Source organism: Canis lupus, chromosome 15, assembly GCF_048164855.1.
Source record: "Canis lupus baileyi chromosome 15, mCanLup2.hap1, whole genome shotgun sequence".
Taxonomy (NCBI): Eukaryota; Metazoa; Chordata; class Mammalia; order Carnivora; family Canidae; genus Canis; species Canis lupus.
This window is the reverse complement of record NC_132852.1, coordinates 22160833-22175206: the sequence shown is the minus strand read 5'-3', so window position 1 is coordinate 22175206 and position 14374 is coordinate 22160833. Positions and strand designations below refer to the sequence as shown.

Below are 14374 nucleotides of genomic sequence, written 5' to 3'. Positions count from 1 at the left end.
TGTAAGTACTAATTTAATGAGAGAGCAAAATCACTCTTCATTTGTGTGCAACTGGAAATGCCTGTCATATTTTGCTGGCCTTTTAACCAGATGTGGACATACTAATAGCAATATTATCTATAGTATGCTATCTGAAAACAAAGGACGTTGGTACATATACTCATCCTTCTACCCCTATCCCATCACTTTGGACTTTTTCCAAAAAAAAAAAAATCTTAAATTCATCAATATACTCCAAGTGCCCAAGAGACAGGTGAAGCCACTACAGCTTGTATGACACTGGAAAGATACACTTCTTGATTATATGAGAACAGAGTTTAATGGCAGACAAGACACTTGCTGCTTTAGGCAGAATATGAATCATATTTGGAATTATAATAAGACTGAGGCCACATTCATCCCCTAGTATAAGATGACATCTCACTTTACCCAAAGTTTTTATTGTGCTTGTGAACAATTGTTAAAATCAACTTATTTCTATGCAAATGCAAAATCACATTCTGACAGAGACTGTTTCTCCTTGAACTTGGAAATAACATCTCTGCTGAATTTAAGCCCATGTAAGTAAGGAGACTAAAATACAATGACTATGACTGAGGAAAGGTGTTAGAATCTGCCTGAATTTTCAAAGCATCAAAGGAAAAGATACACCTTATTATAGAAGAATCCCTAAATCATGGCGATACTTAGGTTACGGGCAGCACACATACGTCCAATGTCATCTACTTGTTCTGTGACAAATTTTGTAAAACAGGAGAAAACAAAATTAAATGATCTGGGTAATGTGACAATAAGGCCTATTTATTTTCTGACTTCTTTTCTTCATTGGGAAATGTCTTCATTTATATGATAACGAAGGTGCCCCCTTTCCTCTGACTGGAGGGTTTGGCCAATTCTCTGCTCAAGTGCTTTTAACTCCTGATTAATTGGCAATTGGACAAAATTATATCTTCAATTGCACTCTGGGCTCTCTATATTCAATTTAGGATGAATTGCCTTCAAAACAAATAAAACATTAGTTGAAAGTAACAAAAAAAAGTACTTTATGTTACATAAAAGGTCTTTTTCTCTGTAAATGTAACAACCACATTAACAATAAAAAGGAAATACAACAAAGGCTGGAACAATTTGTCTTGCAATGGTCTATTCAAAATTCCATGGAAAGCTAGATGAAAGAGATGTCTGCAGCTTAAGGCTCTGGGAGGCATTGGCATGTTTCATTATGACACTTCCTGGCAGCTCATCGGTTGTGCTGAGCAACTGATGGCTTCCCAGCAAGCCAAACACATTTCTTGCTTTTTCTGGACTTTTGGTCCTCCACCCTCTGGCCACACATCTCTCTGACTAAAACTGATATAGTAATAATTCTTCACATTTTTATAACCAACTTCAGACTAACAAAACAAAATAAATATCTTAAGTGTGCTTGATTACCAAGGATTGCTTTAAAAATTATTGAATACACTTGATTGGAAGAATATATAATTAGAGTATTTTTTTTTCTTTTTCAATTAGGAATTAGTTATGTATTAATGATTCTATTTATTTTATGAAAACTCGTTAGGGCAATGTTTATGATCTACTGACATTATGCAGTCAACAATACATAATTATGGGCAAATAGCTTTCTAAGATTTAATTCTTCATTTAAAAAATAGTATATTTACTTAAATTATCACAATACCTTCCTCCAGTTACATATAAAAACATCCCTGCACTATTGTTCATTTTTTTTTCAAGATATGTTACATAACCAAATATGTTGCCCATAAGGATGAGTTAGGAATTTTAAGGTAAATATAGCACTCACAATAGCAATATTAATTAAACATTTTTAAAAAAACATTGATAGAAAAAATATAAAAGTTACAAAACTTATTCAAAGAGGAACCTAATTATTAGAGAGGCAGTCCATGTACTTAGATGAAGAGAGTAAATATTGCATATACCAGTATTTATAATGCTTTTCTACAAAGATTAGAAATGAAATCCTTGGTTCATATATTTTATACTCCTTAAAACTTTGTGAAGTAACCATAAAGTTATCTATGAATAACTAATAATAAATAAAATAATAAATAAATAATAATAAAGAATCAGAAACAATTCAGGTATATTTTTAAAATAAAAAATAATGAAGGAAGACTTTCTTTACCTGATATTCTTTGCTCAGAAATAGATAAGAAATATAAGGAATTAGAACAGAGACTATAAAAACTACTTAAGGGTAAGAATTTGGTATATGTTAGAACATGTAGAATCAATGAGGAAAAGAATGAATGATTTATATGTTAGAAAAATTCAAATACAGCGACATAGAGAAAAAAATACTAATTATGATCCTACCATCAAGAAATCATCATTCTAACATGTTGAGAATACTGTGAGTTAGCATAAAATATAATAATATATTTATCTTTTTTAATACCACATTGTAATCAAGTATTTATATAGCAAAATAAATTTCTATTATATCATTTGTAATCCTTGCATAGTATTTCATGGCAAGGAAATTGTTTAGCTGATCAACAGTTGTTTTGTACTTTCAAGTACTTGAAAATTGTATAATTAAAAATCACCTTTGGGGAGTACTTTAATATTTAAATATTTTGATATTACTTTAACCATTTCCTTAGTATACATTTCTAGATATACAATTGCTTCATAAAATATTATTAAGACTTTTGAGATTTATTCCCAAATTGCCAAATGGAAAGGTTGTGCTAAGAATTTTCCAGAAGCCCAATCCTTAAAATGGGTATTGACATTATTCCTTGCATTTGCCAACTTGACATTCCTAACGGTACTTTACTTTTTTTTTTTTTTAAGATTTTATTTATTTGTTCATGAGAGACACACACACACACAGAGGCAGATACACAGGCAGAGGGAGAAGCAGGCTCCATGCAGGGAGCCCGATGTGGGACTCGATCCCCGGTCTCCAGGATCAGGACCCAGGCTGAAGGCGGCGCTAAACTGCTGAGCCACCCAGGCTGCCCTGGTACTTTACTTCTATCTTACAACTAATTGAGTTGAAAAAAATTTAATATATTCATTGTCAATTCTATGAAATGGACTTTCCAAGACATTTGCTTATATTTTTAGATTGATATTTGCCTTTTTCATTATGGACAATGAAATGTTTGATATGTAGTAAACCTTGATTGTGTTACAAAAAATTTCCCCAAATGTTTTTTTGTGTTTACGACTAATACTTGTGATTATGAAGAGTATTTTCTCTTCAAAATCTACCAGCCATATAGAGGCCCCAAATGTTCTAAATGTGTTTATTTATTTAATTCTATGTTTTGCTTTTCTTACATGAAATTTTAACATTCTATAAGTCTCATTTAGAATGTTTTTAAAAAATATCATAGAATTAATCCCTCAGTATTTTAAGGTTTTCAGAGAATAGCTGACAGGGGACCGGAATTGAGTAAGAGAGCCCCAACAGAAGGAACATGTCCGTGGCCAACACACACATGCTATCAGAGAGTTACAAGAGCAATTATACTTGCTTTCAGTTGGAGCCACTAATTGATCTGTAAAGCACGCATGAGATTTATCTCCACTTTTTCAGACAGGGTACATAGGGAGCCAGAAGGAACCACATTCCTTGTAACCAACATGTTACAATGTTGATGGACTTAAAGACCCAGAGGTCACATATTTGTGACTTGGTCTTTTTACCTAGAATAAACAGTCAAGTTTTTTTCTATCATATACTGTGTTTACATTACCTTCAGCTACCTTACTAGCTATGAAGTGACTCCCTTCTATCATAAATCTTGTGGATGTTTACATGCTACTTATTTCCTTATCTCATTTATTATATTTAGCATTTTGTATCAATCCTGGTTTGTTTTCACATTTTCTCTAATAAAATTGCATTTACTCGATTAATGCAGAAAGCTCACAGTCACATAAAGGCAAAAAAGCAGAGGACTAATTATAATTCAATATTTATCATATCTAAAGTACTCCATTAGGCACATTGCATCTGCTAGCTCAGTTTTTTCCTACCAGGAACATGGGAGAAAGATAGGATATTCCCAATGTATAGAAGAAGCATAATATTCAGAGAATGTAGGTAATTTGTTCATTGTCATGTAGCTGTCATATTCTGGGGCCTGGATATGATCCAAATCTTTCCGGCATCAAAATACAGACAAGCTGCTGCCTGAAACAGTATAGAAAATTGTTCTCCTTTTTCTCCTATACTGCCTAGAATAAAACACAATGTTGCTCCAGGTCCTGCTAGATGGATAAAATAACTCCCTCTCTGTCTCTCTTTCTTTCTTCATAAAGATATTATTTAAATGCATTTATCTGGTTAAATCTTTTCCTGGGTATTTAGGGTTTTTTTTTTATGATTACACTTATAAATGAAACTGTTAAAAAGGTATTTACATATTTAGCTCTTGGTTTCTGGTCAATCTTTAACAAGGATTAATCAGAAATTAGAAATGTAGGTCTGTAATACTCTTTACCATATTCTGAGAATACTTCCTGTGAAATATATTTTGAATTTAAACTATCCTTAATTAATAGCAAACTATAAGTTTATTCAAGGCATAAAGACTATTTAGTTTTGAGTATTATATTCTATTCAATATTATCAGCTAATTACATAAATTACTTAAATCTTTAAAGTTAAGACAATATTTGGTAAAATGTTTCTGTCATCATTAGAACTCCCACCATCAAAATGTAATGGAAATTGGCAGCAGTATCTTTATAACTCTAGCTGTAATTTATACTGTAATTTTCCTTTGCAACGAAATGCACAATCAGTATGGAAACCTTTTACACACTTTTTGTTATTGTATCAGGTATCATATAACTTCTCAACAAAATAGATATTCATATACATTTTACTTACAAAGATAAGTAAAATATAAGAATAATAAAATTTGATTTTATTACATCAGAAATGGAAAAATGGGCCAATAAACATTTTTATTTATAAAAAAAAAAAAAAGCAACTTCTGATTTATTGGTGGTTTTTCTCATAGATTCCTTTCAATATAGCCTGGCTGGGAAAAGACAGGAAACTTAACTATCCATCATGGGCCCTGGAAATACATAACTTAGTCATTGGGATACATGATAATCCAGATTTCTCCCAAGGCATAAACTATAATGTGGTAGTAAATTAGTTTCAGAAACTGTTTTAACTCTTTCAAAAGGCCAGAGCACCAAGAGTGTGCTGGTGCAGAGTTATTATTAAGTGACAATTACATGCTTGAAAAATCAAACTCAATTATTAATTTGGAAAACATTTTGAAGCAAATTGAGCCTAATTTTCTAAGCATGTACCTATCACTTAGCAAAAAGTATTCTGACATTGTTCAAATATTTCATATATTTTCTATAAGGTAGATACTAACCTATTTATAGCTAAACTGTCATGAAATCCTGTATTATATAAAATTGGATTCTAACATTTCATTTTCATGCAGCTATTTCTGAGATAGTATGGATTAGAACATCCCAAGTGTACTTTATGAGTGTGATTATTCCACATGTTTGGAAAATTGTTGGTAGAATTAAATGTATTTTCTAGCATAATGGTTCTGAGGAAAATGAGAACACTTGATTAATTGAATGTTCAACCTAATGGTGAAGGTCATTTATAATTGTATAACATTGAGAACACCTAAAATAGCTTACAGAGACAAGAGACCTTATCCTGTGAACAAATTTAAGTGTCTGGTCAACAGTAGGTTGCCTCCTTTTTACACATGTTCAAGGAGAAGGAAGGAATCTGATGGGACAAATAATCTCTCTCTTTTTTTAAGATTTTATTTATTTATTCATGAGAGACACAGAGAGAGGCACAGACATAGGCAGAGAGGAGAAGCAGGCTTCCTGTGGGGAGCCCGATGTGGGACTCGATCCCACAACTCTGATATCAGGCCCTGAGCTGAAGGCAGATGCTCAACCACTGATCCACCCAGGCATCCCTATGATTTCTTATATTCAGGTTCCTAATTTCACAGAACATTCTGAGCTCCTAAGGGAGTCACAAAGCAGAAATGACTGTAAATTATTTTGTGCAATATCATACACTCAGTTGTTTTCCTAATTTTTATTTATAACACATTTAAATAATTTTAGTTAAATCATTTCCAAATAGTTCCCATAAAAATAATAGAAAAGTGGATTCGACCACACAAAATTAAACACACCCTATTGTTTAAAAAATTTTAAACTCTGTAAGAATCCTTAATATATTATACATGGAATTCTAGCAGAAAAGTATCAGAAATGAACTAAAATATAAAAATTGATTATTCAGGGTGAGGGCATTATAAATGAGTTTTCTCTAGTAATTCTGCAATGAAAATACACTGGCACAAATCTATCATAGTCTTAATATGTTTAATTAAACACGTACTAGTATCTATAAGCCTGGATACAAGAAGGAACACAAAAGCAATTTGTTTACATAGTCCTTGCCTCTAAGAATCTGATAGAGAAACAGAGTTGATCTTTGGGCATTTATCTAAGTGCGTAGGCCTAAAAAACAATCCGAAAATCCTTTTGATAAGGTTTTACTCATAATGATAAAACATGACTAAAATAAAAATTAAGAACATTGCAGTTTCTCAGATTTTAAGTCCAAATGTAGACTTAAAATTATTAATATGCACAGGAATATTCACCATGACATTGCTTATGTCCTTTGCAAGAAAAAAGATGAAAGTCATCAAGAGTTCTTTATGTAGTAGTAAGCCTTGATTAAAAATAAAAGCTCTTGTCATAAGGAGAAAAAGGAAACCAACTGAGAATATATGCACTTTTGAACAATTTTTCTTTTCATACAAATATATTTATTGTTAATAATTTAGGAAATTTAGAAAATAAAAAAAATTATTATTTTATCCCATTAAACAAAAATGACAAAGTATGATAAAATACAGTTTTTCTCTGTGAACACATAGAGTTCTGAAAACTTGTGTATAAAACAAAAAATAGCATAATGCTGAACAGATTTTCATTGCGTTTTAGTCATTTAAAACACATTTTCAACTCAACAATTTTAAAATTATTTTCATTACTTCATTTTATAAATTACTGGGTCACCTCATCATAATTTATTTAGATCATGACTATTTATTGAACATTTGGTTTCTGATGATTCCTATTTAATAACGCTGTGTTATAGACTTCAAAATTTTAACAAAATCTATTTGCACATTTCCAAATTCCAAAAAGTGGAATTATTGGCTCACGGAGAACATGAATATTGAGGCTTTTCATATTAGCACTTTTAAAAGCCGAAGTGAGAGAGCATGGATTGAAATACACTACTTACATTTAGATCAGAAATAAGATCGTGTTACCTTGTCTCTCTACTCAGAAAATTACAAGATTGAGAGGCTGAATAATGATCTGTGTTTAAAGGACAAGAAGGTTGTCATTTGATGAATACAGACAAAGAAGCAATTCTGATCATGGAAATAAATAATAGACCCAGATTTTTTTTAAAAAGAAAAATTTAATAGAAAAACACAGAAGAGTCTCTAATATATGATGAAGGAGGAATAGTCTTTGTACCTGACATGAATGGTAGAAAATGTCCAGAGGGATTAAAGATGATCAAGGTGGATGGATTGCAATGAAAGGAAAATCATCTGAAAGTAAAAATATAACAGTTTCTTTTAAAATTCTGGATCTATAATTACTTATTATTATATAAAATCTTTATTATTATTATTATTATTTTGCCTTGCAGAGCTGTTTTAGAAATGGATCACATATCCACAATTATACTGCATTCATGAGAATATGAGTGGGACAAAAAAATAGATCTTTGATAATCACAGAATTTTTCATTTACAAAATATCATATTTTTTTCTGGAAAAATGTGAAGCCATTGTAAGCTTGACTATGAAAGAAAACTTTTTCCTTGAGAACTTTTAATTAGTTCTGAGAACAAAATGCTTGCTCCTTGGTTAGGGAAAAAAAAATAAAGTCTTGCATTATCTTTTTTTTTTTTTAAGTCACAAATCCTTTATGTGATATGTTGCTCTTGTCCAGGACTCATTAATTCAATTGTACTCCTCATTGTTAGTGCTCATTACTCTGCTCATTTGAAATCAGAACAGGTTAGAAAGGTTGAAAACTTTTTTTTTTTTAATGTGTGTCCTGAAAATAAACAGCTTATGAGATAAAGCTGAACACCTGAGCATTTGATGTATTACAACTCAGTAGTATCTGACAACCCTGACTCCCTAGAGATGCAATTTTTTTCTAATAATTTAGTCTCAGTCTATTAAAAGACAATTACAGATAATGCACACAGGCAAGTGGTGAAGGATGCCCAGGGCAGCTTTTGTAGAGAGGTTACCAAAACATAACACACCAAAAAGATGGTTGCATTGATTTTTTCAAAATTATTTCAAAGTCAGTTACATAGATTTTTTTAAGGACGAAAGAGAATTAAAAAAGACAAAGGATTTCCTCTTTCTCACTCGGTGCAACACATTCTTAAAACCACAAGGCAAATAGCTCATTGTTACGTTATTATAATTAAATGCTTACATTTTATCACAGTGTGCAGTTTTGAAAAATTAACATGTTTGAGGACACTGATGTGGTTTTATAGCTGTCCTTCACTTTGGGTCGTTGCTTGACTACTGTGGTGAGGGGCATGGTCACAGCAGCAGCCGCTGCCGAAAGTTGAGACCCTTGTGTCACCTTTTACAGCAAAACAAAGAAACCTCTGAGGACATTCTGAGTATATTCAGTTGAAACTATCACTGTGTTTACTCAGTAACCTCAACTTAGCTCTCTAGAGGTTTCAAATACACCAACAATCATCCCAAATGGCAGTGATTGTGTGTAGCTAATGAAAAATGCACTCATTCGAGAAATCCGTTTTTTACAGGTTTGTTTATTTATTTGTTTCTTTGTTTGAGAGAGAGAGAGAACGTGCGTGACAAAGCGTGAGAGTCGGGGAAGGGGCAGAGAGAGAGGGAAAGGGAGAGAAGTAGACTTCCCATTAAGCAAGGAACCCAGTGTAGGTGCTGACCCCGCTGACCCGGAGATCATAACCTTCAAGGCAATCAAGAGTCTCTTGCTTAACCAACTGAGCCACACAGGCCTCCAGAAGTCCTTTTTGATATCTTATTTCATTTATGAGTTATAGGTGCTCTGCTTGCTATGTTGACTAGGAAGCTACAATGTGGAATCACCACATGTAACATGCCCCAGTCTTTGTGAAAATAAAATATACCCCTTGTTTACAACATTCCCAATACCCCCAGAAAGGGGGTCCCTGATTTGTGATGTTTTCCTGAGTTTAATGATTTCTGAAATTAGTTCAGAAAAATAACACGCCTCCCTTCTGAACTTACTGTAGATTGGATTTGGAAGCAAATTAGAAGGAAATTTCTTGGAATAGTGGGGTACATGGTTTTTAAGAGCATTCTCTATGGGATAAACAGAGCATATACCAGTGTAGGAGAATTTGATGAGAATCGGATGACCTGGCTTCCTGCCCCTCTACCAGTCATGCAATTTCTCAACATCCATTTGTTCTCCTCTTTAAAATGAAGAGGGCAGAGATCGGGTCTCTAAGGAACACCTTCTGTACTTGTAATAAGAAAGACCTCAAACACCCCTTCTGTTTGTAAGGGCAGCAATAGGAAGATTATAAGCAGAATATGCAACAGTGTAGTAGAAAATACATTTGACTGTAACATCAACTAGCTCTGTCACCCATGGTTAGTCACATAAGTTTTCTGTGTCTCAGTCTGCTTATCTGTGAAATAAAGGGATGGAAGTAGAAGAGTGATTTTCAAACACTTTTTAGCATGACCTTTTTGTCCACCGGAAAATCACATGTAGAAATCTGTCATATAAAATATAACAGGGAAACTGCTTAGGAAGAAAATGGATTGGGATTGACAGGGCTGGATCTGTGTCCATGTAGCTTCTATTTTGCTCCCTATTCCGATGTATGGGTGGATGCAAAACAACATTAGATTAGATGCTCTTCATAAGAAAGATGTTAGGGTAGATCTGCTACTCCATCGTCCTCTCCTCTCCTCTGCTCATCTCCACCCCCAAACACAAATACTGTTGCACTCAAATCTTTGTAAATAGATTATTCTCTGGGTTTTGACTAGTAACATCCACACATAGGGATTGAACTATCCAACTGTAGCAGCAAGCTCTGATGGCAAGAACTAAAGAGATTTGAAAATAACCAAACTCTATGTAACCACAGGGAAGAAAAGTTAAATATTGGAGATCTGTAATGGCATGACACCGTTTCTTGAAGGAACACTATTACAAAGAGATAGTAGGACAAACCCAGTATGGTATTTCCCAGAGAACACTCTTCTGGAGATATTAGATGAGTAGCTGCATTTTAGGAATGAATATATGCCTCCTCTATTGGTTTCAGAAATGTAGATTAAATTGTTTCCTTACTCTTTTTACATATGTTTTAATACGCTAATATTCCAAATAAAAACTCAAGAGAGGTCATAGAGTTTGCAGCATTTTCAAACATATTTTGGGGAATGCAAAGATTTAAGGAAGAGAGCTTACTTTGCATTATATGAGGACAGTGTTGGAATCATAGATCAGAGGTTGATGGTTCTGGAAGAACTCTCTTAGGCTTCTGTAAGTCACATGTAAATATGTAAACCTAGAATAACATAAAAGTGCCCTCTACTCCCCTTTCCACACCTCTGGCCTAGTCCTGTCATGCAAAATCCTCTCCTGCTATCACAAATAACAGAGTTAACAAACTAATAGTCTGGTCATCCTTCTAAACGAAAGAAAACTGCACTGTGGAGCATATAATAAAAAGGGATTTGTAGTTTGCAAAAAAATTTTGCCCATAATACAGATTATAATTAGATGGCCACTTGAATATAGCAATGTCAACAATAATTCAAAAATGATATTAGAGAAATTCAGAGTAATGTAGTTGGGGGTATGAAAAAGTTTTCAAAGAATGCACCTGGAACTCTGTTTATTCTATAATTATCTTAAATAAGATGGCCATAGTATAACATCACTACCAAGCTAAGGGTAGCTCCCTTGAACAACTTAAGAGAATTGAAAAATTAATTCTTTTAACTCTCCTTAGACTGAAGCATCCCAATATGTTCCTTTATCTTTTATTCCAACAAAATGTTATTTATATTGGATTTATATGACTGCTTATTTTGACAAGCCTCAAATCCAGTAATCTAGGGATATACTTTAGTAACCCATTCCATCTGAAAAGTGAACTCAACTATCATTAGTAATTGGAGGGCATGTGTCAAGCTCTTCTTTGTACATCGACATATACATTTGTACTTTTATACACAGTTCACTTCCCTTGTCTTTTTCCTTTGCGGAAATGACAGCACACCATGAATACTCTTATGTAACCTTTAAAAACCTTAAGTTTGGTAGATCTTTCCACGTCTGAACTTCTATATCTACAAAATGGTTTTTATGGCTATGTTGTAGAAGAGTGATTCCTTCATACATAATGCTAAAATGAGCTCAGTGGCTTCTATCATAGGTTTTTGGGTGAGTTATAACTTGGCACACTCATATTGAGGCCCCAGAATGCAGTCCATCAGGTTCAGATCTACTCCAAGTATCCCATATCCCAGGATCCAGGCTAAAAGAGCAAGAGATGCCTAGGGTGTTTTTTGCAAGGTAGAGGGTGAAAGTCCCAAGAAGGGTGATCAGTCCTAAAATTTTGTCTCAGCTCAATGTTGCTTCCACTAGCATTGCTGTGGATAAAGCAGTTCACATGGTTAAATCCAGAGTCAATAAGATTGGAGATATAATCTCCACAAAGACATGCCAGAAGCAAAAAGACAGGTAGAATAGTGGACAAACAATAATCCATCACCATAGATGGGGGACAGTGCTGTGATAGTTTTGTGTTTCCTATTATAGTGTTCAAATCTTTAAAAGATAAAGAAACCAGAGACTTAACATTGAACTCTCCTGAGTGACAGTCCAACAAAGCTATGGAAACAACACAACACAACCTAAACTAAATCTATCCAGACATTGGGAATTCCTCTACTTAGAATAAAAGCATAAATTGGAAATTTATGCTTTTTGGAAGTTTAACTCATAAGGGCTAGCTTTTTGGAAGTTTAACTCATAAGGGCTAATATCGGAACCAAATTTGAGGGTATTTTATTTGAACTTTGATTCCTTTGGATTTTAAACTGTGAAAGAGTACAAATCTTTGTAATTATTTTGCTAGAAATTACTGATGCATGTGTTGTTATCTCATGTCTTTTCTATCAAATATATCATAAATCTCGATGTTTAACCCAATCTTAGAGTTTATAATGAAATAATTTTATTTTAGAATATGATTATAGGTGATTATAAGATATTTGATATAATAGTAATTTAAATTACAGGTATAATTGCAGTTCACTTTCCAACCCTAAAGGCCTTGAATTTATGAACTCTTTCCATTGCTTGCTTGTAAAGTATCCAGTTTTTGCCCAAGCACATCTCTATTTTTATAGTACCTTGCTATAATCCTCAAGGAACCACTGATACATATTGAAACCTGGCTCTTTACAAATGCTTCCTGTAGAACAGGAAACTTAGTTGCCATATAGTCTGCATTTCAAGTTATCAAAAGTGACAATTTCAGGAAATATTTTCTCTGACACAACAGGGATATACAGCTAGCTAACCTGCAATATTTGTATATTTGGTACAACCTACCTGACTACAGACATTGCAATGCATTTGGAGTTATATAGCACCTTGTTTTTCTATAATAATTTTTATGTTACTTAGAATAGACTAAACATCTATAATAAATAACCTAAACATATATTCTAATTGGAATAACAGAAACTGGATTTATACTTTCATATGAAACAAGAAATAAAAAAAACCCATAAATGTAACATTGGCTTTGGGAACACTGGTCACTGCACAAGAAAAAAACAAGGACTCATGAGGAACAGAAATTAAATGAGGTGACACATGAATGTGACCTATGAATGCCTATCTTACTGGCTAGAGAGAGCATCTAGATCAAAGCACCAAAGAAGAAGAGCCAGAAATCAGAAGAGGCCAAGCCACTGTTGTTCACTGGCTAGAATGCTGGAAATGAGAGAGCTACCCAGCAGGAGGACTCCTAAGATGTGTAGAGTCCCTCTCAAGTATTCAATTGAGTACTTATGAATCAACATGTATATGAGGAAGCTATTTGAGGCTGATGGGTAAACTACTTAAAAGATTACTAGAAATAGTACTCATGGATCACACAAGCTCAGGGATCATGCTCATTCCCAAGGCAGAATGGAAAACTTTATAATTCAGTATTTAATATTAATATTAGAGTATTAAGAAGGATCTTGCCATAACAAAGGGTAATATTTAGCTCCAGGATAAGTACTCTTCTGATATGACCTAACACAGCTTAAAAGTAGGACTTAAAAGAATCAAACTGAATGCAAGTAACTTTATTGCATCCCATAGCAAAGCTGCAAGATATCTTTAGGAAAACAAAAATATTCAGCACCATCTGGCATCTAATAAAATATTATCAGGTAAAAAAGTGAGAAAATACAACCCAAAATAAGAAAAAAATAAATCATTAGAAGCTGACTCAGAAATGATAGATATGATAGAATTAACAGTTAATAGTATTAAAACAGTACAACCTATCATTAGATTAAGAAGCTAGAAGAAAAACTGAGCATATATATACAAACATGGAAAATATTTTTTTAAAAAGCCTAACTTTTGGAGATGAAAACTACAATGTCTGAGATTTTTTAAAAGACAGTGAATGTGTTTAATAGCAGATTGGTCAATGCTGAGGAAACAATTAGTGGACTTGAACACATAGAAATTATCCAAAAGGAAAGATAGTGGGTAAAGTATATCAAAACACAAATAAACAAACAACAAAAACAGATCATCAGTAAGCTGTCAGACAATTTAAAGTAGATAATTATATTGTACTTTGAATCCCCAAAGAGACAAGGGGGATATTTGAAGATTGGTGACTAAAAATCTCCAAATTTGATGAAAAATATAAATCCTCTAAGAGGCTCAATGAACACCAAACAAAAGAAATATGGAGAAAAATACACCAAACACAGCATAATCAAAAGCTTAAAGCCAGCAGTAAAGAGAAATCTGAGAAACAATGAGAGAAAGTCAACTTTTGTACAGAGGAAAACATATAAAGATGCTTGCAGTTTTCTCATCAGAAATAGTGAGTGCTAGGAGACAACAGAACATCTTTGGAGTACTGAAAAAAAAACAAAAAACCTGTCAACCTACAATTTTTTTTTATCCAGCAAAAGTACCTTTCAAAATGGTAACATAAAGACTTTCCCAGATATGTAAAAACTG

At 33.1% G+C, this 14374-nt stretch overlaps 1 long non-coding RNA gene across 7 annotated transcripts in view; it reads right to left on the bottom strand.

Moving 5' to 3' along the window:
- LOC140604740 (uncharacterized) overlaps positions 1-14374 on the bottom strand; it is a 357291-nt gene that overhangs the window by 72675 nt on the left and 270242 nt on the right. For 5 of the 7 annotated variants that reach the window (XR_012007550.1, XR_012007552.1, XR_012007545.1 and 2 more), the window contains one exon: positions 7564-7640. The exons of 1 other annotated variant lie outside the window; for it this stretch is intronic. This is a non-coding gene — a long non-coding RNA (uncharacterized lncRNA). Of the gene's footprint in view, positions 1-5900; positions 6017-7563; positions 7641-14374 lie in introns of those variants that run through there. One more of the 7 variants, XR_012007548.1, reaches the window with a different exon arrangement.